Source organism: Pseudophryne corroboree, chromosome 5 (assembly GCF_028390025.1).
Source record: "Pseudophryne corroboree isolate aPseCor3 chromosome 5, aPseCor3.hap2, whole genome shotgun sequence".
Lineage (NCBI taxonomy): Eukaryota > Metazoa > Chordata > Amphibia > Anura > Myobatrachidae > Pseudophryne > Pseudophryne corroboree.
The window spans coordinates 4,307,659-4,329,854 of NC_086448.1; the positions used below are offsets into that span (position 1 = coordinate 4,307,659).

The 22,196-nt window shown below is 48.2% G+C and overlaps 1 protein-coding gene and 1 non-coding gene across 4 annotated transcripts in view; both read left to right on the plus strand.

Moving 5' to 3' along the window:
• The window catches only part of FBXL6 (F-box and leucine rich repeat protein 6), a 236,357-nt gene that overhangs the window by 1,791 nt on the left and 212,370 nt on the right, over positions 1 to 22,196 (plus strand). The window contains exon 1 of one of the 3 annotated variants that reach the window (XM_063921066.1): positions 11,573 to 11,601. The exons of 1 other annotated variant lie outside the window; for it this stretch is intronic. The gene's annotated coding sequence lies outside the window, so the exon portion shown is untranslated. Of the gene's footprint in view, positions 1 to 11,572; positions 11,602 to 11,798; positions 11,819 to 22,196 lie in introns of those variants that run through there. One more of the 3 variants, XM_063921067.1, reaches the window with a different exon arrangement.
• LOC134931290 (U5 spliceosomal RNA) lies at positions 20,915 to 21,034 on the plus strand. Its single transcript, XR_010179075.1, has one exon. It is a non-coding gene; the product is annotated as a U5 spliceosomal RNA (small nuclear RNA).

Consider the following 22,196-nt stretch of genomic DNA (forward strand, 5'->3'; position numbering starts at 1 on the left):
CCCCCATGACCCTCCTCCAGACTCCAGTTAGATTTTTGTGCCCGGCCGAGAAAGGTGCAATTCTAGGTGGCTCTCCTAAAGAGCTGCTTAGAAAAGTTTAGCTTAGGTTTTTTATTTTACAGTGAGTCCTGCTGGCAACAGGATCACTGCAACGAGGGACTGAGGGGAGAAGGAGTCAACTCACCTGCGTGCAGGATGGATTGGTTTCTTGGCTACTGGACATCAAGCTCCAGAGGGACGATCACAGGTACAGCCTGGATGGTCACCGGAGCCACGCCGCCGGCCCCCTTGCAGATGCTGAAATCAGAAGAGGTCCAGAATCGGCGGCTGAAGACTCCTGCAGTCTTCTAAAGGTAGCGCACAGCACTGCAGCTGTGCGCCATTTTCCTCTCAGCACACTTCACACGGCAGTCACTGAGGGTGCAGGGCGCTGGGAGGGGGGCGCTCTGGGAGGCAAAATGATTACCTATAAAGGCTAAAAATACCTCACATATAGCCCTAGAGGCTATATGGAGATATTTAACCCCTGCCTAATTTTTCTAAATAGCGGGAGACGAGCCCGCCAGAAAAGGGGCGGGGCCTATCTCCTCAGCACACGGCGCCATTTCCTCTCACAGCTCCGCTGGTCAGGACGGCTCCCAAGTCTCTCCCCTGCACTGCACTACAGAAACAGGGTAAAACAGAGAGGGGGGGGCACATTTATGGCGATATTTTGATAAAACAAAGCAGCTATAAGGGAGCACTTATTATAAGGCTATCCCTGATATATATATATAGCGCTTTTGGTGTGTGCTGGCAAACTCTCCCTCTGTCTCCCCAAAGGGCTAGTGGGTCCTGTCTTCGTTAGGAGCATTCCCTGTGTGTCTGCTGTGTGTCGGTACGTGTGTGTCGACATGTATGAGGACGATATTGGTGTGGAGGCGGAGCAATTGCCAAATATGAGGATGTCACCCCCTAGGGAGTCGACACCAGAATGGATGCCTTTATTTATGGAACTACGGGATAGTGTCAACACGCTAAAACAGTCGTTTGACGACATGAGACGGCCGGACAATCAATTAGTGCCTGTCCAGGCGACTCAAACACCGTCAGGGGCTGTGAAACGCCCTTTGCCTCAGTCGGTCGACACAGACCCAGACACAGGCGATGACTCCAGTGGTGACGGTGACGAATCAACCGTATTTTCCAGTAGGGCCACACGTTATATGATTTTGGCAATGAAGGAGGCGTTACATTTAGCTGATACTACAGGTACCACTAAACAGGGTATTATGTGGGGTATGAAAAAACTACCTATAGTTTTTCCTGAATCAGAAGAACTAAATGACGTGTGTAATGAAGCGTGGGTTGCCCCTGATAAAAAGCTGATAATTTCAAAGAAATTATTGGCATTATACCCTTTCCCGCCAGAGGTTAGGGAGCGCTGGGAAACACCTCCTAGGGTGGACAAGGCGCTAACACGCTTATCTAAACAAGTGGCGTTACCCTCTCCTGAGACGGCCGCACTTAAAGATCCATCAGATAGGAGGATGGAAAATATCCAAAAAAGTATATACACACATGCAGGTGTTATACTACGACCAGCTGTAGCGACTGCCTGGATGGGCAGTGCGGGGGTAGTTTGGTCAGAGTCCCTGATTGAAAATATTGATACCCTGGACAGGGACAATATTTTACTGTCGTTAGAACAAATAAAGGATGCATTTCTTTATATGCGTGATGCACAGAGAGATATATGCACACTGGCATCACGGGTAAGTGCTATGTCCATTTCGACCAGAAGAGCTTTATGGACGCGACAGTGGACAGGCGATGCGGATTCAAAACGGCATATGGAAGTTTTGCCGTATAAAGGGGAGGAGTTATTTGGAGTCGGTCTATCAGATTTGGTGGCCACGGCTACAGCCGGGAAATCCACCTTTCTACCTCAAGTCACTCCCCAACAGAAAAAGGCACCGACTTTTCAACCGCAGCCCTTTCGTTCCTTTAAAAATAAGAGAGCAAAGGGCTATTCATATCTGCCACGAGGCAAAGGTCGAGGGAAGAGACAGCAACACGCAGCTCCTTCCCAGGATCAGAAGCCCTCCCCGGCTTCTACAAAAGCCTCAGCATGACGCTGGGGCTTCTCAAGCGGACTCGGGGACGGTGGGGGGTCGTCTCAAAAATTACAGCGCGCAGTGGGCTCACTCGCAAGTAGATCCCTGGATCCTGCAGATAATATCTCAGGGATACAGGTTGGAATTAGAGACAGATCCACCTCGCCGTTTCCTGAAGTCTGCTTTACCAACGTCCCCCTCCGAAAGGGAGACGGTTTTGGAAGCCATTCACAAGCTGTACTCTCAGCAGGTGATAGTCAAGGTACCTCTTCTGCAACAAGGGAAGGGGTATTATTCCACTCTTTTTGTGGTACCGAAGCCGGATGGCTCGGTAAGGCCTATTCTAAATCTGAAGTCCTTGAACCTGTACATAAAGAAGTTCAAGTTCAAAATGGAGTCACTCAGAGCAGTGATAGCGAACCTGGAAGAGGGGGACTTTATGGTATCCTTGGACATCAAGGATGCGTATCTCCACGTTCCAATTTACCCCTCACACCAGGGGTACCTCAGGTTCGTTGTACAAAACTGTCACTATCAGTTTCAGACGCTGCCGTTCGGATTGTCCACGGCACCTCGGATCTTTACAAAGGTAATGGCCGAGATGATGATTCTTCTTCGAAGAAAAGGCGTATTAATTATCCCATACTTGGACGATCTCCTAATAAGGGCGAGGTCCAGAGAACAGCTAGAGATGGGATTAGCACTGTCTCAAGAAGTGCTAAAACAGCACGGGTGGATTCTGAATATTCCAAAATCCCAGTTAATGCCGACAACTCGTCTGCTGTTCCTAGGGATGATTCTGGACACGGTTCAGAAAAAGGTTTTTCTCCCGGAGGAAAAAGCCAAGGAGTTATCCGAGCTTGTCAGGAACCTCCTAAAACCAGGAAAGGTGTCTGTACATCAATGCACAAGAGTCCTGGGAAAAATGGTGGCTTCTTACGAAGCAATTCCATTCGGCAGATTCCACGCAAGAATTTTCCAAAGGGATCTGTTGGACAAATGGTCAGGGTCGCATCTTCAGATGCACCTGCGGATAACCCTGTCTCCAAGGACAAGGGTGTCTCTTCTGTGGTGGTTGCAGAGTGCTCATCTATTGGAGGGCCGCAGATTCGGCATACAGGATTGGATCCTGGTGACCACGGACGCCAGCCTGAGAGGCTGGGGAGCAGTCACACAAGGAAGAAACTTCCAGGGAGTATGGACGAGCCTGGAAACGTCTCTTCACATAAACATTCTGGAACTAAGAGCAATATACAATGCTCTAAGCCAGGCAGAACCTCTGCTTCAGGGAAAACCGGTGTTGATCCAGTCGGACAACATCACGGCAGTCGCCCATGTGAACAGACAGGGCGGCACAAGAAGCAGGAGTGCAATGGCAGAAGCTGCAAGGATTCTTCGCTGGGCAGAGAATCATGTGATAGCACTGTCAGCAGTGTTCATCCCGGGAGTGGACAACTGGGAAGCAGACTTCCTCAGCAGACACGATCTTCACCCGGGAGAGTGGGGACTTCATCCAGAAGTCTTCCACATGCTGGTAACCCGTTGGGAAAGACCAATGGTGGACATGATGGCGTCTCGCCTCAACAAAAAACTGGACAGGTATTGCGCCAGGTCAAGAGATCCGCAGGCAATAGCTGTGGACGCGCTGGTAACGCCTTGGGTGTACCAGTCGGTGTATGTGTTTCCTCCTCTGCCTCTCATACCAAAGGTATTGAGAATTATACGGCAAAGAGGCGTAAGAACGATACTAGTGGTTCCGGATTGGCCAAGAAGGACTTGGTACCCGGAACTTCAAGAGATGATCACGGAAGATCCGTGGCCTCTACCTCTAAGGAGGGACTTGCTTCAGCAGGGTCCCTGTCTGTTTCAAGACTTACCGCGGCTGCGTTTGACGGCATGGCGGTTGAACGCCGGATCCTAAAGGAAAAAGGCATGCCGGAAGAAGTCATTCCTACTTTGATTCAAGGAAGGAAGTAACCGTGCAACATTATCACCGAATTTGGCGAAAATATGTTGCGTGGTGCGAAGATCGGAGTGCTCCGACGGAGGAATTTCAACTGGGTCGATTCCTGCATTTCCTGCAATCAGGATTGTCTATGGGTCTCAAATTGGGATCTATTAAGGTTCAAATTTCGGCCCTGTCGATTTTCTTTCAAAAAGAATTGGCTTCAGTCCCTGAAGTCCAGACCTTTGTTAAGGGAGTGCTGCATATACAGCCTCCTGTGGTGCCTCCAGTGGCACCGTGGGATCTCAATGTGGTTTTGGAATTTCTAAAATCGCATTGGTTTGAACCACTAAAAAAGGTGGATTTAAAATATCTCACATGGAAAGTGACCATGTTACTAGCCCTGGCTTCGGCCAGGAGAGTGTCAGAACTGGCAGCTTTATCTTACAAAAGCCCATATCTGATTTTCCATTCGGACAGGGCAGAACTGCGGACTCGTCCGCATTTTCTCCCTAAGGTGGTGTCAGCATTTCATCTGAACCAGCCTATTGTAGTGCCTGCGGCTACAAGTGACTTGGAGGACTCCAAGTTACTGGACGTTGTCAGAGCATTAAAAATATATATTGCAAGGACAGCTGGAGTCAGAAAATCTGACTCGTTGTTTATATTGTATGCACCCAACAAGATGGGTGCTCCTGCGTCTAAGCAGACGATTGCTCGTTGGATCTGTAGCACAATCCAACTTGCACATTCTGTGGCAGGCCTGCCACAGCCTAAATCTGTAAAGGCCCACTCCACAAGGAAGGTGGGCTCATCTTGGGCGGCTGCCCGAGGGGTCTCGGCATTACAACTTTGCCGAGCAGCTACGTGGTCAGGGGAGAACACGTTTGTAAAATTTTACAAATTTGATACTCTGGCTAAGGAGGACCTGGAGTTCTCTCATTCGGTGCTGCAGAGTCATCCGCACTCTCCCGCCCGTTTGGGAGCTTTGGTATAATCCCCATGGTCCTTTCAGGAACCCCAGCATCCACTAGGACGATAGAGAAAATAAGATTTTACTTACCGATAAATCTATTTCTCGGAGTCCGTAGTGGATGCTGGGCGCCCATCCCAAGTGCGGATTATCTGCATAAATTGTACATAGTTATTGTTAACTAATTCGGGTTATTGTTGAAGGAAGCCATCTTTCAGAGGCTCCGCTGTTATCATACTGTTAACTGGGTTTAGATCACAAGTTGTACGGTGTGATTGGTGTGGCTGGTATGAGTCTTACCCGGGATTCAAAATCCTCCCTTATTGTGTACGCTCGTCCGGGCACAGTACCTAACTGGAGTCTGGAGGAGGGTCATAGGGGGAGGAGCCAGTGCACACCACCTGATCGGAAAAAGCTTTACTTTTTGTGCCTGTCTCCTGCGGAGCCGCTATTCCCCATGGTCCTTTCAGGAACCCCAGCATCCACTACGGACTCCGAGAAATAGATTTATCGGTAAGTAAAATCTTATTTTCTCTGACGTCCTAGTGGATGCTGGGGACTCCGTAAGGCTCTCTCAGGGTGTAATATAGGGGTATAGGGGTATATACAGGGTGTAATAATAAGATTTTACTCACCGGTAAATCTATTTCTCGTAGTCCGTAGTGGATGCTGGGGACTCCGTAAGGACCATGGGGAATAGACGGCTCCGCAGGAGACTGGGCACATCTAAAGAAAGATTTAGGTCTATCTGGTGTGCACTGGCTCCTCCCTCTATGCCCCTCCTCCAGACCTCAGTTAGAATCTTGTGCCCGGCTGAGCTGGATGCACACTAGGGGCTCTCCTGAGCTCCTAGAAAGAAAGTATATTTAGGTTTTTTATTTTCAGTGAGACCTGCTGGCAACAGACTCACTGCATCGAGGGACTAAGGGGAGAAGAAGCGAACCTACCTAAGTGGTGGTAGCTTGGGCTTCTTAGGCTACTGGACACCATTAGCTCCAGAGGGATCGAACACAGGACCCGACCTCGGCGTCCGTTCCCGGAGCCGCGCCGCCGTCCCCCTTACAGAGCCAGAAGCAAGAAGGTGGTCCGGAAAATCGGCAGCTGAAGACTTCTGTCTTCTCCAAGGTAGCGCACAGCACTGCAGCTGTGCGCCATTGCTCCTCACACACACCACACACTTCGGTCACTGATGGGTGCAGGGCGCTGGGGGGGGGCGCCCTGAGCAGCAATACTGACACCTTGGCTGGCAAACTGGCACCATATATAGCCCCAGAGGCTATATAGGTGCTTTATTAACCCCTGCCAGAATCCATAAAAATGCGGGAGAAAGTCCGCGAAAAAAGGGGCGGAGCTATCTCCTTTCAGCACACTGGCGCCATTTTTCCCTCACAGCTCCGTTGGAGGGAAGCTCCCTGGCTCTCCCCTGCAGTCAATACTACAGAAAGGGTTAAAAAGAGAGGGGGGGCACAATTTAGGCGCAGTATACAATATATATAGGCAGCTATACGGGAAAACACTCTTATATGTGATATCCCTGTGATATATAGCGCCCTGGTGTGTGCTGGCATACTCTCCCTCTGTCTCCCCAAAGGGCTTTGTGGGGTCCTGTCCTCTGTCGGAGCATTCCCTGTGTGTGTGCTGTGTGTCGGTACGGCTGTGTCGACATGTATGAGGAGGATAATGATGTGGAGGCGGAGCGAATGCCTGTAAATGTGATGTCACCCCCTGCGGGATCGACACCGGTGTGGTTGGACTTATGGAAGGATTACGTGAAAGTGTCAACTCCTTACACAAAAGGTCGACGACACAGAACAGCCGGCTACTCAGCTTGTGCCTGTTCCAGCGTCTCAAATGTCATGGGGGGCTCTAAAAACGCCCGCTACCTCAGATGGCAGAAACAGATGTCGACACGGATACCGACTCCAGTGTCGACGACGATGAGACTAGTGTACCCTCCAAATAGGTCCACCCGTTACATGATTGAGGCGATTAAAAATGTATTACACATTTATGATAATACCCCAGGTACCACATAAAAGGGTATTATGTTTGGTGAGAGAAAACTCCCAGTAGTTTTTCCTGCATCTGAGAAATTAAATAAGGTGTGTGAGGAAGCGTGGTCTTCCCCCGGTAAGAAATTGATAATTTCTAAACGGTAATTGGCAGCGTACCCTTTCCCGCCAGAGGATAGGTCACGTTGGGAAACACCCCATAGGGTAGATACAGCGCTTACACGCTTATCAGAAAAGGTGGCACTACCGTCTCCGGATACGGCCGCCCTGAAGGAACCTGCTGATAAAAAGCAGGGGGTTACCCTAAAACATATAGTCACACACTCGGGCATTATATTGCGACCAGCCATTGCTTCGGCATGGATGTGCAGTGCTCCCGCTGCGTGGTCAGATTCCCTGTCGGAAAATTACTATGGATAGGGACAATATTTTGCTAACGATTGACCATATTAAAGACGCGGTCTTATACATGCGTGATGCACAGAGGGATATTTGCCGGCTGGCATCAAAAATAAGCGCTAGGTCCATTGCCGCCAGACGGGGGTTATGGACTCGGCAATGGTCAGGCGATGCCGACTCGAATCGGCACATGGAAGTTTTGCCCTATAAGGGGGTAAAACTGTTTGGGGATGGTCTTTCAGACCTCGTTTCCACAGCTACTGCTGGGAAATCGACTTTTTTGCCACAAGGCTACCCCACAACAAAAGAAAGCACCGTATCATCAAGTACAGTCCTTTCGGCCCCAGAAAAGCAAGAGGGCTAGAGGCTCATCCTTTCTGCCGAGAGGCAAATGTAGAGGAAAAAGCTGCAGCACACAGCTAGTTCCCAAGAGCAGAAGTCCTCCCTACGTCCGGTAAGTCCACAGCATGACGCTGGGGCTGCTCAGGCGGACCCGGGTACGGTGGGGGCCCGTCTCAGAAATTTCAGCGCCCAGGGTGCTCTCTCACATGGATCCCTGGGTCCTTCAAGTAGTATCTCAGGGGTACAGGCTGGAGTTCGAGACGTTCTTCCCCCCGCCGTTTCCTAAAATCTGCCTTGCCGGCACCTCCCTCTACCAGGGAGGCGGTGTTGGTGGCTATTCAACACTATAATCACAACAAGTGATTGTCAAGGTGCCCCTCCTTCAGCAAGGAAGGGGTTACTATTCCACAATGGTTGTGGTACCGAAACAGAACGGTTCGGTGAGACCCATCTTAAAATTAAAATACTTGAACTTTTATATCAGAAGATTCAAGTTCAAGATGGAATCGCTCAGGGCGGTTATTACGAGCCTGGACGAGGGGGATTACAGGGTCTCCCTGGACATCAAGGATGCGTACCTGCATGTCCCCATTTACCCTCCTCACCAGGAGTACCTCAGATTTGTGGTACAGGACTGTCACTATCAGTTCCAGACGCGGCCGTTGGAGTTGTCCACGGCACCGAAGGTCGTTACCAAGGTAATGGCCGAAATGATGATACTCCTTCGCAAGAAGGAAGTTTTTATTATCCCGTACTTGGACGATCTCCTGATAAAGGCGAGGTCCAGGGAACAGTTGGTAGTGGGAGTAGCACTCTCTCGGGAAGTGCTACAACAGCACGGCTGGATTCTCAATATTCCAAAGTCACAGCTGGTCCCGACGACACGTCTTCTGTTCCTGGGAATGATTCTGGACACAGACCAGAAAAGAGTGTTTCTTCCAGTGGAAGCACACGAGTCCTGAAAAAAAATGGTAGCTTCGTACGAAGCATAATTCCATTCGGAAGGTTCCACGTAAGGACGTTCCAGTGGGACCTGTGGGACAAATGGTCCGGGTCCCATCTACAGATACAACAGCGGATAACCCTGTCGCCAAGAAACAGGTTGTCGCTGCTGTGGTGGCTGCAGAGGGCTCATCTACTAGAGGGCCGCAGATTCGAAATACAGGACTGGGTCCTGGTGACCACGGAGGCCAGCCTTCGGGGCTGGGGTGCAGTCACACAGGGAAGAAATTTCCAAGGAGATTTCACTTCAAGCAAGGCCCCTGCTTCAGAACCAGCCGGTACTGATCCAATCAGACAATATCACGGCGGTCGCCCATGTAAACAGACAGGGCGGCACAAGAACCAGGATGGCGATGGCAGAAGCCACAAAGATTCTCCGATGGGCGACCTACACCCGGGAGAATGGGGACTTCTTCCAGAAGTTTCCAAATGCGGGTAAAACCGTTGGGAATGACCACGGGTGGACATGATGGCGTCCCGCCTCAACAAAAAGTTGAAAAGATATTGCGCCAGGTCAAGGGACCCTCAGGCGATCGCTGTGGACGCTTTAGTGACACCGCGGGTGTACCAGTCGGTTTATGTGTCTCCTCCTCTACCTCTCATACCCTAGGTACTGAGAATAATAAGATTGCGAGGAGTGAAAACCATACTCGTGGTTCCGGATTGACCAAGAAGAGCTTGGTACCCGGAACTTCAAGAGATGCTGGCAGAGGACCCTTGGCCTCTGCCGCTCAGACAAGACCTGCTGCAGCAGGGACCCTGTCTGTTCCAAGACTTACCGCGGCTGCGTTTGACGGCATGGCGGTTGAACACCGGATCCTAAAGGAAAAGGGTATTCCGGAGGAAGTCATCCCTACCCTGATCAAAGCCAGGAAGGATGTCACCGCAAGACATTATTACCGCATTTGGCGGAAATATGTTGCTTGGTGTGAGGCCATGAAGGCCCCGAAGGAGAAATTTCAACTGGGTCGATTCCTACACTTCCTGCACGCAGAGGTGACGTTGGGCCTCAAATTGGGGTCCAGATTTCGGCTCTGTCGATTTTCTTCCAGAAAGAACTAGCTTCACTGCCTGAAGTTCAGACGTTTGTCAAAGGAGTTCTGCATATTCAGCCTCCTTTTGTGCCCCCAGTGGCACCTTGGGATCTCAATGTGGTTTCGGCATTCCTGAAATCACATTGGTTCGAACCGCTTAAGACTGTGGAATTAAAATATCTCACGTGGAAAGTGGTCATACTGTTGGCCCTGGCTTCGGCCAGGCGGGTTTCAGAATTGGCGGCTTTGTCTTGAAAAAGCCCTTATCTGATTTTCCAGATGGATAGGGCAGAATTGAGGACTCGTCCTCAGTTTCTCCCGAAGGTGGTCTCAGCTTTTCACTTGAACCAACCTATTGTGGTACCTGCGGCTACTAGGGACTTGGAGGATTCCAAGTTGCTGGACGTAGTCAGGGCCCTGAAAATTTATGTTTCCAGGACGGCTGGAGTCAGAAAAACTGACTCGCTGTTTATCCTGTATGCACCCAACAAGCTGGGTGCTCCTGCTTCAAAGCAGTCTATTGCGCGCTGGATTTGTAGCACTATTCAGCTGGCGCATTCTGCGGTAGGATTACCGCAGCCTAAATCAATAAAAGCCCATTCCACAAGGAAGGTGGGCTCATCTTGGGCGGCTGCCCGAGGGGTCTCGGCTTTACAACTTTGCCGAGCAGCTACTTGGTCAGGGGCAAACACGTTTGCTAAATTCTACAAGTTTGATACCCTGGCTGAGGAGGACCTGGAGTTCTCTCATTCGGTGCTGCAGAGTCATCTGCACTCTCCCGCCCGTTTGGGAGCTTTGGTATAATCCCCATGGTCCTTACGGAGTCCCCAGCATCCACTAGGACGTCAGAGAAAATAAGATTTTACTCACCGGTAAATCTATTTCTCGTAGTCCGTAGTGGATGCTGGGCGCCCATCCCAAGTGCGGATTGTCTGCAATACTTGTACATAGTTATTGTTACAAAAATCGGGTTTTGTTGTGAGCCATCTCTTCAGAGGCTCCAATTGTTATCATACTGTTAACCGGGGTTCCTATCACGTGTTATATGGTGTGATTGGTGTGGCTGGTATGAGTCTTACCCGGGATTCAAAAATCCTTCCTTATTGTGTCAGCTCTTCCGGGCACAGTTCCTAACTGAGGCTTGGAGGAGGGTCATAGAGGGAGGAGCCAGTGCACACCAGATAGACCTAAATCTTTCTTTAGATGTGCCCAGTCTCCTGCGGAGCCGTCTATTCCCCATGGTCCTTACGGAGTCCCCAGCATCCACTACGGACTACGAGAAATAGATTTACCGGTGAGTAAAATCTTATTATTACACCCTGTATATACCCCTATACCCCTATATTACACCCTGAGAGAGCCGGCCAGGGGCCCCTGCCTATAAGTGAGTGTGTCTCCATATACCGTGTACACTATATACACTCCCCCCTCTATCACACCCTGTGTATATCCCTGTACTCCTCTATTACACACTGTATATACCCCTGTACCCCTATATATATATATATATATACACCCCCCTCTATCCATCTATTACACCCTGTATATACCCCTGTACTCCTCTATTACACCCTGTATATACCCCTGTACTCCTCTATTACACACTGTATATACCCCTGTACCCCTATATATATATATATATATATATATATATATACACCCCTCTATCCATCTATTACACCCTGTGTATATCCCTGTACTCCTCTATTACACACTGTATGTGTATGTATATATATATATATATATATATATATATATATACACCCTGAGAGAGCCGGCCAGGGGCCCCTGCCTATAAGTGAGAGTGCCTCCATATACACTCCACAGCTATATACACTCACCCCTCTATCACACCCTGTATATACCCCTGTACCCCTATATATATATACCCCCCTCTATCCATCTATTACACCCTGTATATACCCCTGTACTCCTCTATTACACACTGTATATATATATATATATATATATATATATACACCCTGAGAGGGCCGGCCAGGGGCCCCTGCCTATAAGTGAGTGTGCCTCCATATACACTATATAGCTATATACACTCACCCCTCTATTACACCCTGTGTATATCAGGGATACTCCTCTATTACACACTGTTATATACCCCTGTACCCCTATATATATATATATATATATATATATATATATACCCCCCTCTATCCATCTATTACACCCTGTATATACCCCCTGTACCCATCTATTACACACTGTATATACCCCCTGTACCCATCTATTACACCCTGTATATACCCCCTGTACCCATCTATTACACACTGTATATACCCCCTGTACCCATCTATTACACCCTGTATATACCCCCTGTACCCATCTATTACACCCCGTATATACCCCCTGCACCCATCTATTACACCCTGTATATACCCCCTGTACCCATCTATTACACCCTGTATATACCCCCTGTACCCATCTATTACACACTGTATATACCTCCTGTACCCGTCTATTACACCCTGTATATACCCCCTGTACCCATCTATTACACCCTGTATATACCCCCTGTACCCATCTATTACACCCTGTATATACCCCCTGTACCCATCTATTACACCCTGTATATACCCCCTGTACCCATCTATTACACCCTGTATATACCCCCTGTACCCATCTATTATACACTGTATATACCCCGTGTACCCATCTTTCTCTAACGTCCTAGTGGATGCTGGGGACTCCGTCAGGACCATGGGGAATAGCGGCTCTGCAGGAGACAGGGCACAAAAGCAAGCTTTTAGGATCACATGGTGTGTACTGGCTCCTCCCCCCATGACCCTCCTCCAAGCCTCAGTTAGGTTTTTGTGCCCGTCCGAGCAGGGTGCAATCTAGGTGGCTCTCCTAAAGAGCTGCTTAGAAAAAGTTTTTAGGTTTTTTATTTTCAGTGAGTCCTGCTGGCAACAGGCTCACTGCATCGAGGGACTTAGGGGAGAGATTTTCAACTCACCTGCGTGCAGGATGGATTGGAGTCTTAGGCTACTGGACATAGCTCCAGAGGGAGTCGGAACACAGGTCACCCTGGGGTTCGTCCCGGAGCCGCGCCGCCGATCCCCCTTACAGATGCTGAAGATCGAGGGTCCGGAAACAGGCGGCAGAAGGCTCTTCAGTCTTCATGAAGGTAGCGCACAGCACTGCAGCTGTGCGCCATTGTTGCTACACACTTCACACTGAATGGTCACGGAGGGTGCAGGGCGCTGCTGGGGGCGCCCTGGGCAGCAATATTTAATACCTTTTATGGCAAAGGAATACATCACATATAGCCATTGAGGCTATATGTATGTATTTAACCCAGGCCAGATATCTCAAAACCCGGGAGAAAAGCCCGCCGAAAAGGGGGCGGGGCTTATTCTCCTCAGCACACAGCGCCATTTTCCTGCTCAGCTCCGCTGTGAGGAAGGCTCCCAGGACTCTCCCCTGCACTGCACTACAGAAACAGGGTAACAAAGAGAAGGGGGGCATATTTTGGCGATATTTATATATTTTAAAGCGCATATAACAGAAACAACACCTTTTAGGGTTGTTTATATACATTTTATAGCGCTTTTGGTGTGTGCTGGCAAACTCTCCCTCTGTCTCCCCAAAGGGCTAGTGGGGTCCTGTCTTCGATAAGAGCATTCCCTGTGTGTCTGCTGTGTGTCGGTACGTGTGTGTCGACATGTATGAGGACGATGTTGGTATGGAGGCGGAGCAATTGCCGGTAATGGTGATGTCACCCCCTAGGGAGTCGACACCGGAATGGATGGCTTTAATTATGGAATTACGTGATAATGTTAGTACATTACAAAAGTCAGTTGACGAAATGAGACGGCCGGAAAACCAGTTGGTACCTGCTCAGGCGTCTCAGACACCGTCAGGGGCTGTAAAACGTCCCTTACCTCAGTCAGTCGACACAGGTACCGACACAGATGAATCTAGTGTCGACGGTGAAGAAACAAACGTATTTTCCAATAGGGCCACACGTTATATGATCACGGCAATGAAGGAGGCTTTGCAGATCTCTGATACTGCTGGTACCTCAAAAAGGGGTATTATGTGGGGGGTGAAAAAACTACCTGTAGCTTTTCCAGAATCAGAGGAATTGAATGACGTGTGTGATGAAGCATGGGTTAACCCCGATAGAAAACTGCTAATTTCAAAGAAGTTATTGGCATTATACCCTTTCCCACCAGAGGTTAGGGCGCGCTGGGAAACACCCCCTAGGGTGGATAAAGCGCTCACACGTTTATCAAAACAAGTGGCGTTGCCGTCTCCTGATACGGCCGCCCTCAAGGATCCAGCAGATAGGAGGCTGGAAACTACAATGAAGAGTATTTACACACATACTGGTGTTATACTCCGACCAGCAATAGCCTCAGCCTGGATGTGCAGTGCTGGGGTAGTGTGGTTGGATTCCCTGACTGAAAATATTGATACCCTGGATAGGGACAGTATTTTATTGACTTTAGAGCAATTAAAGGATGCGTTTCTTTATATGCGAGATGCTCAGAGGGATATTTGCACTCTGGCATCGAGAGTAAATGCGATGTCCATATCTGCCAGAAGAAGTTTATGGACGCGACAGTGGTCAGGTGATGCGGATTCCAAAAGGCATATGGAAGTATTGCCATATAAAGGAGAGGAATTATTTGGGGTCGGTCTATCGGATCTGGTGGCCACGGCAACTGCCGGCAAATCCACTTTTTTACCTCAGACCCCCTCCCAACAGAAAAAGACACCGTCTTTTCAGCCGCAGTCCTTTCGCTCCTATAAAAACAAGCGGGCAAAAGGACAGTCTTATCTGCCCCGAGGCAGAAGAAAGGGTAAGAGAGGGCAGCAAGCAGCCCCTGCCCAGGAACAGAAGCCCGCCCCGGGTTCTACAAAGCCATCAGCATGACGCTGGGGCTTTACTAGCGGACTCAGGAGCGGTGGGGGGTCGACTAAAGAATTTCAGCGCACAGTGGGCTCGCTCACAGGTGGACCCGTGGATCCTGCAGATAGTATCTCAGGGTTACATGTTGGAATTCGAAAGGTCTCCCCCTCGCCGGTTCCTAAAGTCTGCTTTACCAACGTCTCCCTTAGAAAGGGCGACGGTATTGGAAGCCATTCACAAGCTGTATTCTCAGCAGGTGATAATCAAGGTACCCCTCCTACAACAGGGAAAGGGGTATTATTCCACACTATTTGTGGTACCGAAGCCGGACGGTTCGGTAAGACCTATTCTAAATCTGAAATCCTTGAACCTGTACATACAGAAATTCAAGTTCAAGATGGAGTCACTAAGAGCAGTGATAGCGAATCTGGAAGAAGGGGACTTCATGGTGTCCCTGGACATAAAAGATGCTTATCTGCATGTCCCAATTTACCCCTCACACCAAGGGTATCTCAGGTTCGTGATACAAGACTGTCATTATCAGTTTCAAACGCTGCCGTTTGGTTTGTCCACGGCACCTCGGGTCTTTACCAAGGTAATGACCGAAATGATGGTTCTTCTACGAAGAAAAGGCGTATTAATTATCCCTTACTTGGACGATCTCCTGATAAGGGCAAGGTCCAGAGAACAGCTGGAAGTCGGAGTAGCACTAACCCAAGTAGTGCTTCAACAACACGGGTGGATTCTGAATCTTCCAAAATCTCAATTGACACCGACAACACGTCTGCTGTTCCTGGGAATGATTCTGGACACTGTTCAGAAAAAGGTGTTTCTCCCGGAGGAGAAAGCAAGGGAGTTATCCGAACTTGTCAGGAACCTCCTAAAACCAGGAAATGTGTCAGTACATCAATGCACAAGAGTCCTGGGAAAGATGGTGGCTTCTTACGAAGCAATTCCATTCGGCAGATTCCACGTACGAATATTTCAGTGGGATCTGCTGGACAAATGGTCCGGATCGCATCTGCACATGCATCAGCGGATAACACTGTCACCAAGAACAAGGTTGTCTCTCCTGTGGTGGTTGCAGAGTGCCCATCTGTTAGAGGGCCGCAGGTTCGGCATACAGGACTGGGTCCTGGTGACTACGGATGCCAGCCTACGAGGCTGGGGAGCAGTCACACAGGGAAGAAACTTCCAGGGTGTATGGTCAAACCTGGAGACGTCTCTTCACATAAATATACTGGAGCTAAGAGCGATCTACAATGCTCTAAGCCTGGCGAAACCGCTGCTTCAGGGTCAGCCGGTGTTGATCCAGTCGGACAACATCACGGCAGTCGCCCACGTAAACAGACAAGGCGGCACGAGAAGCAGAAGAGCAATGACAGAAGCTGCAAGGATTCTTCGCTGGGCGGAAAATCATGTCATAGCACTGTCAGCAGTGTTCATCCCGGGAGTGGACAACTGGGAAGCAGACTTCCTCAGCAGACACGACCTTCACCCGGGAGAGTGGGGACTTCATCCGGAAGTTTTCCACATGATTGTGAACCATTGGGAAAAACCAAAGGTGGACATGATGGCGTCTCGCCTCAACAAAAAACTGGACAGATATTGCGCCAGGTCAAGAGACCCTCAGGCAATAGCTGTGGACGCTCTGGTAACACCGTGGGTGTACCAGTCAGTGTATGTGTTCCCTCCTCTGCCTCTCATACCAAAGGTACTGAGAATTATACGGAAAAGGGGAGTAAGAACAATACTAGTGGCTCCGGATTGGCCAAGAAGAACTTGGTACCCGGAACTTCAAGAGATGCTCACGGAAGATCCGTGGCCTCTACCTCTAAGAAGGGATCTGCTTCAGCAGGGACCTTGTATGTTCCAAGACTTACCGCGACTGCGTTTGACGGCATGGCGGTTGAACGCCGGATTCTAAAAGAAAAGGGCATTCCAGAGGAAGTTATTCCTACCTTGATTAAAGCTAGGAAGGAAGTGACCGCACAACATTATCACCGCATTTGGAGAAAATATGTTGCGTGGTGTGAAGCCAAGAAGGCCCCAACGGAAGAATTTCAATTGGGTCGATTCCTACATTTCCTGCAGGCAGGATTGTCTATGGGCCTAAAATTGGGGTCTATTAAAGTTCAAATTTCGGCCTTATCAATCTTCTTCCAGAAGGAATTGGCGTCAGTTCCTGAAGTACAAACTTTTGTCAAGGGTGTACTACATATACAGCCCCCAATTGTGCCTCCAGTGGCACCGTGGGATCTAAACGTAGTTTTGGATTTTCTCAAATCTCATTGGTTTGAGCCTCTCAAATCGGTAGATTTGAAGTATCTTACATGGAAAGTAACCATGCTACTGGCCCTGGCTTCAGCCAGGAGAGTTTCAGAGTTGGCGGCTTTATCGTACAAAAGCCCATATCTGATTTTCCATTCGGACAGGGCAGAACTGCGGACACGTCCTCATTTTCTCCCTAAGGTGGTTTCGGCTTTTCACTTGAACCAGCCTATTGTGGTGCCTGCGGCTACTAGCGACTTGGAGGACTCCAAGTTACTGGACGTTGTCAGAGCATTGAAAATATATATTTCAAGGACAGCTGGAGTCAGAAAATCTGACTCGTTGTTTATCTTGTATGCACCCAACAAGATGGGTGCTCCTGCGTCTAAGCAGACGATTGCTCGTTGGATCTGTAGCACAATCCAACTTGCACATTCTGTGGCAGGCCTGCCACAGCCTAAAACTGTTAAAGCCCACTCCACAAGGAAGGTGGGCTCATCTTGGGCGGCTGCCCGAGGGGTCTCGGCATTACAACTTTGCCGAGCAGCTACGTGGTCAGGGGAGAACACGTTTGTAAAATTTTACAAATTTGATACTCTGGCTAAAGAGGACTTGGAGTTCTCTCATTCGGTGCTGCAGAGTCATCCGCACTCTCCCGCCCGTTTGGGAGCTTTGGTATAATCCCCATGGTCCTGACGGAGTCCCCAGCATCCACTAGGACGTTACAGAAAATAAGAATTTACTTACCGATAATTCTATTTCTCATAGTCCGTAGTGGATGCTGGGCGCCCATCCCAAGTGCGGATTGTCTGCAATACTTGTACATAGTTATTGTTACAAAAATCGGGTTATTATTGTTGTGAGCCATCTTTTTTTAGAGGCTACTTCTTTGTTATCATACTGTTAACTGGGTTCAGATCACAAGTTGTACGGTGTGATTGGTGTGGCTGGTATGAGTCTTACCCGGGATTCAAGATCCTTCCTTATTGTGTACGCTCGTCCGGGCACAGTACCTAACTGAGGCTTGGAGGAGGGTCATGGGGGGAGGAGCCAGTACACACCATGTGATCCTAAAAGCTTGCTTTTGTGCCCTGTCTCCTGCGGAGCCGCTATTCCCCATGGTCCTGACGGAGTCCCCAGCATCCACTACGGACTATGAGAAATAGAATTATCGGTAAGTAAATTCTTATTATTACACCCTGTATAATACTCCCTGTACCCATCTATTACATCCTGTATATACCTCCTGTACCCATCTATTACACCCTGTATAATACCCCCTGTACCCATCTATTACACCCTGTATATACCTCCTGTACCCATCTATTACACCCTGTATAATACCCCCTGTACCCATCTATTACACCCTGTATAATACCCCCTGTACCCATCTATTACACCCTGTCTATACCCCCTGTACCCATCTATTACACCCTGTATAATACCCCCTGTACCCATCTATTACACACTGTATATACCTCCTGTACCCATCTATTACACCCTGTATAATACCCCCTGTACCCATCTATTACACACTGTATATACCCCCTGTACCCATCTATTACACCCTGTATGCCCCCTGTACCCATCTATTACACCCTGTCTATACCTCCTGTACCCATCTATTACACCCTGTATAATACCCCCTGTACCCATCTATTACACACTGTATATACCCCCTGTACCCATCTATTACACCCTGTATATACCCCCTGTACCCATCTATTACACCCTGTCTATACCTCCTGTACCCATCTATTACACCCTGTATAATACCCCCTGTACCCATCTATTACACCCTGTATATACCCCCTGTACCCATCTATTACACCCTGTCTATACCTCCTGTACCCATCTATTACACCCTGTATAATACCCCCTGTACCCATCTATTACACACTGTATATACCCCCTGTACCCATCTATTACACCCTGTATATACCCCCTGTACCCATCTATTACACCCTGTCTATACCTCCTGTACCCATCTATTACACCCTGTATAATACCCCCTGTACCCATCTATTACACACTGTATATACCTCCTGTACCCATCTATTACACCCTGTCTATACCTCCTGTACCCATCTATTACACCCTGTATAATACCCCCTGTACCCATCTATTACATCCTGTATAATACCCCCTGTACCCATCTAATACACCCTGTATAATACCTCCTGTACCCATCTATTACACCCTGTCTATACCTCCTGTACCCATATATTACACACTGTATATACCCTCTGTACCCATCTATTACACCCTGTATAATACCCCCTGTACCCATCTATTACACCCTGTCTATACCTCCTGTACCCATCTATAACACCCTGTATAATACCCCCTGTACCCATCTATTACACCCTGTATAATACCCCCTGTACCCATCTATTACACCCTGTCTATACCTCCTGTACCCATCTATTACACCCTGTCTATACCTCCTGTACCCATCTATTACACCCTGTATATAACCCCTGTACCCATCTATTACACCCTGTCTATACCTCCTGTACCCATCTATTACACCCTGTATAATACCCCCTGTACCCATCTATTACACCCTGTATATACCCCCTGTACCCATCTATTACACCCTGTATATACCCCCTGTACCCATCTTTCTTTTTCATCCACTAGGGGTCACTGGAGTACTCTTGGGATATGGACGGCGTAGCAGAACAAAGGCACTGAATATTTAAATTTAGAACTCTCCACCCCTCCATATCCCAGAGTACCTCAGTGTACGAACCCAGTGTTTTTTCTGTGCTCAAGGCACTAACATCGGCTTGTGGGATTCCCACACTTGGATGGAAGATTTTATTAATTTTTCATTTTGACTTTTTTAATTTTTAATTTTACACTTAGCACATCCCTTCCCAGTTTCTGGAAAAACATGGGTCCGGGATGGTGCCGCTGCAAGGCAGCGCATGGCGTGTCGGTCCTCACAAAGAGCACCCTCACAGCCACAGGCAGCCCACTGTCTCCTGCAACAGCTGGACGGAGCTTACAGAAGAAGCCCCGTCGCAGCAAGGAACAAGATGACTTGAAAGCTGGACGGAGCTTACACAGAGAAGCCCCGTCGCAGCCTTGAATAGGAGAAAGGTAAGCTGGGGAACGGGGCGGTCAGCGCAGGCTGCCGCCCCGCTAGGTGGGTCACAGTGAATGCCGCTTCCACGCACCGCCCGCCACAGCGCCCAGCCGCTACGTCTGAGACTCGCTCCAGACGGCAGCGCTACGTCCGCCCGTCCCAGCCACTCCGTCCGGCCGACCAGCACTAACAGCGTTAACAGGGTGACAACCGGGCCGCTGCTCCGTCCGGCCGCCCAGCACCGCAGATGCCAGCCTCCCTGCAACCCTCCCTGCAAGTCTTCCCGGCTGTTCCTGAGAAGACACAGTGTTACAGGGGGGAAGGGGGGCGGTGGAATCGGGCGGCTCACTGCGGAAAGGGTATGTAAAATACATATATAAACAGCAGTTATATATGCAGCTAGATGTGACAGTAAATAATGCAGACATGTATTATAACCTGTCCTGTGATATCAGACCTATATTAATGATTATCATGTATAATAGGCTATTGAGCCTATATATTAATATCTGTGATTATCACTGTATAATAGGCTATTGAGCCTATATTAATGTATGTGATTATCATAGGCTATTGAGCCTATATATATATATATATATATATATATATATTTATTCATAGAGCATGTGTTGTACCCATACTGTGATTATACTGTATAATAGGCTATATTAACACTGAACAATTGTAACTTGTTCGGTGATTATCACAGTCAGCATGGCAAAGGGGCCATTTTAACATGCTTCCTGTTGTTTTCCAGTTTGTAATTCTGGAACATTCCTGCCCTACATCTCTAAGCCACCAGAGGCGCAGGGGTGTTAGTGGGAATTTGGTTCGGGTTTCACATGCCCATGTGAATTGCTTTTCACATAAAGAATACTCTGGTTTCTCTTCAGATCGAATAAATCTTTCGCTTTTTACTACAGATTTCCGTTGAGAGAAACAACCATGAGTTTCATATAAATATGCTTTTCAGCAATAAAATATATATATTGTTAAAGCAGATTATTTATCTTATATAATACCCTTTATGAGGTCTAAGAACACTGTACGCTAACTACGTATGAAGTACCGTAAGGGTACGCACGTTGCGTAACAATCGCTTAGCCGTGGTCGAGACGCTCAAGCGTTACGTTCGCTCACGGCCAAGAGATCACTGGCAGGCACGCTATTGGCTGCCGACTACCGTAATGATTCGCTATAGCGATGCGACCGCTCGAGACCACGAGGAGATCACCAGCGGCGCAGACGCTCACAATGTAAAACCTTTATATCTAAACCATAAACAGTGTATTATGCAGTAAACCCTTTGTGTAGTGATATGGTGTAAATGCAACACAGTGTAACCTTATTAACTTAAAAGCAGTTTGAGCGTCACCGACGCTCTGAGAATACTTAACTCTATAAGAAATTCACAGATACCTGGGCTTAGGGTCCAACGCCTAATATATATATATTTTGAATGATATACTTGCAAAAGAATTAATACAAATACAAATCATACACTACAATATAACATAGACTAACTAACCAGGTAACTACACAGTAAATACAATACAATTAAGTTTAAGAGAAAAATGAGAGAAAGAGAAGAGAGAGAAAGATATGGCCCATAATAACAAGAGAGAAACAGTATGATTACGGAGAAAAACTTACGCACAAAGGAAACGATCGCATGCGCCTCTGGACATCCAGCTCCCGATTTTCAGCAATGATAACCGTTGAAGAGTGAGAGCTGGATGTGATCGGCCTTTCTATTTATGCCCCACACACAATGCAATTCAATGGTCCCTACAATCTCATTGTTCATTGGACACAGGAATTCCTCCTCGTATTATAACAAAAGGTCATAGGTTGATTCATACAGGTGGGCTGTGACTATTTCCAACAGCTCAGGTGGGAGGGAAACTGGGTTTCCCGCCGCATGGGTAATAAAGTGCAAATAAAGTAAATGTTCATAAACTTCTTATGTCCATAACTATTCGCACGAGCGATTGATCTGCTTCAAACCAACACCGGAATATTTCTAATTAAATATTCTTCCGATGGATACTAAACACCACTGTATTACTCCTGTCTGACCCTTCGTATCAAACAAAGAGGGATTTCTCTGTTCATGAACATTCTATATTAACCAAACTTTCAGAATCTATCAAAG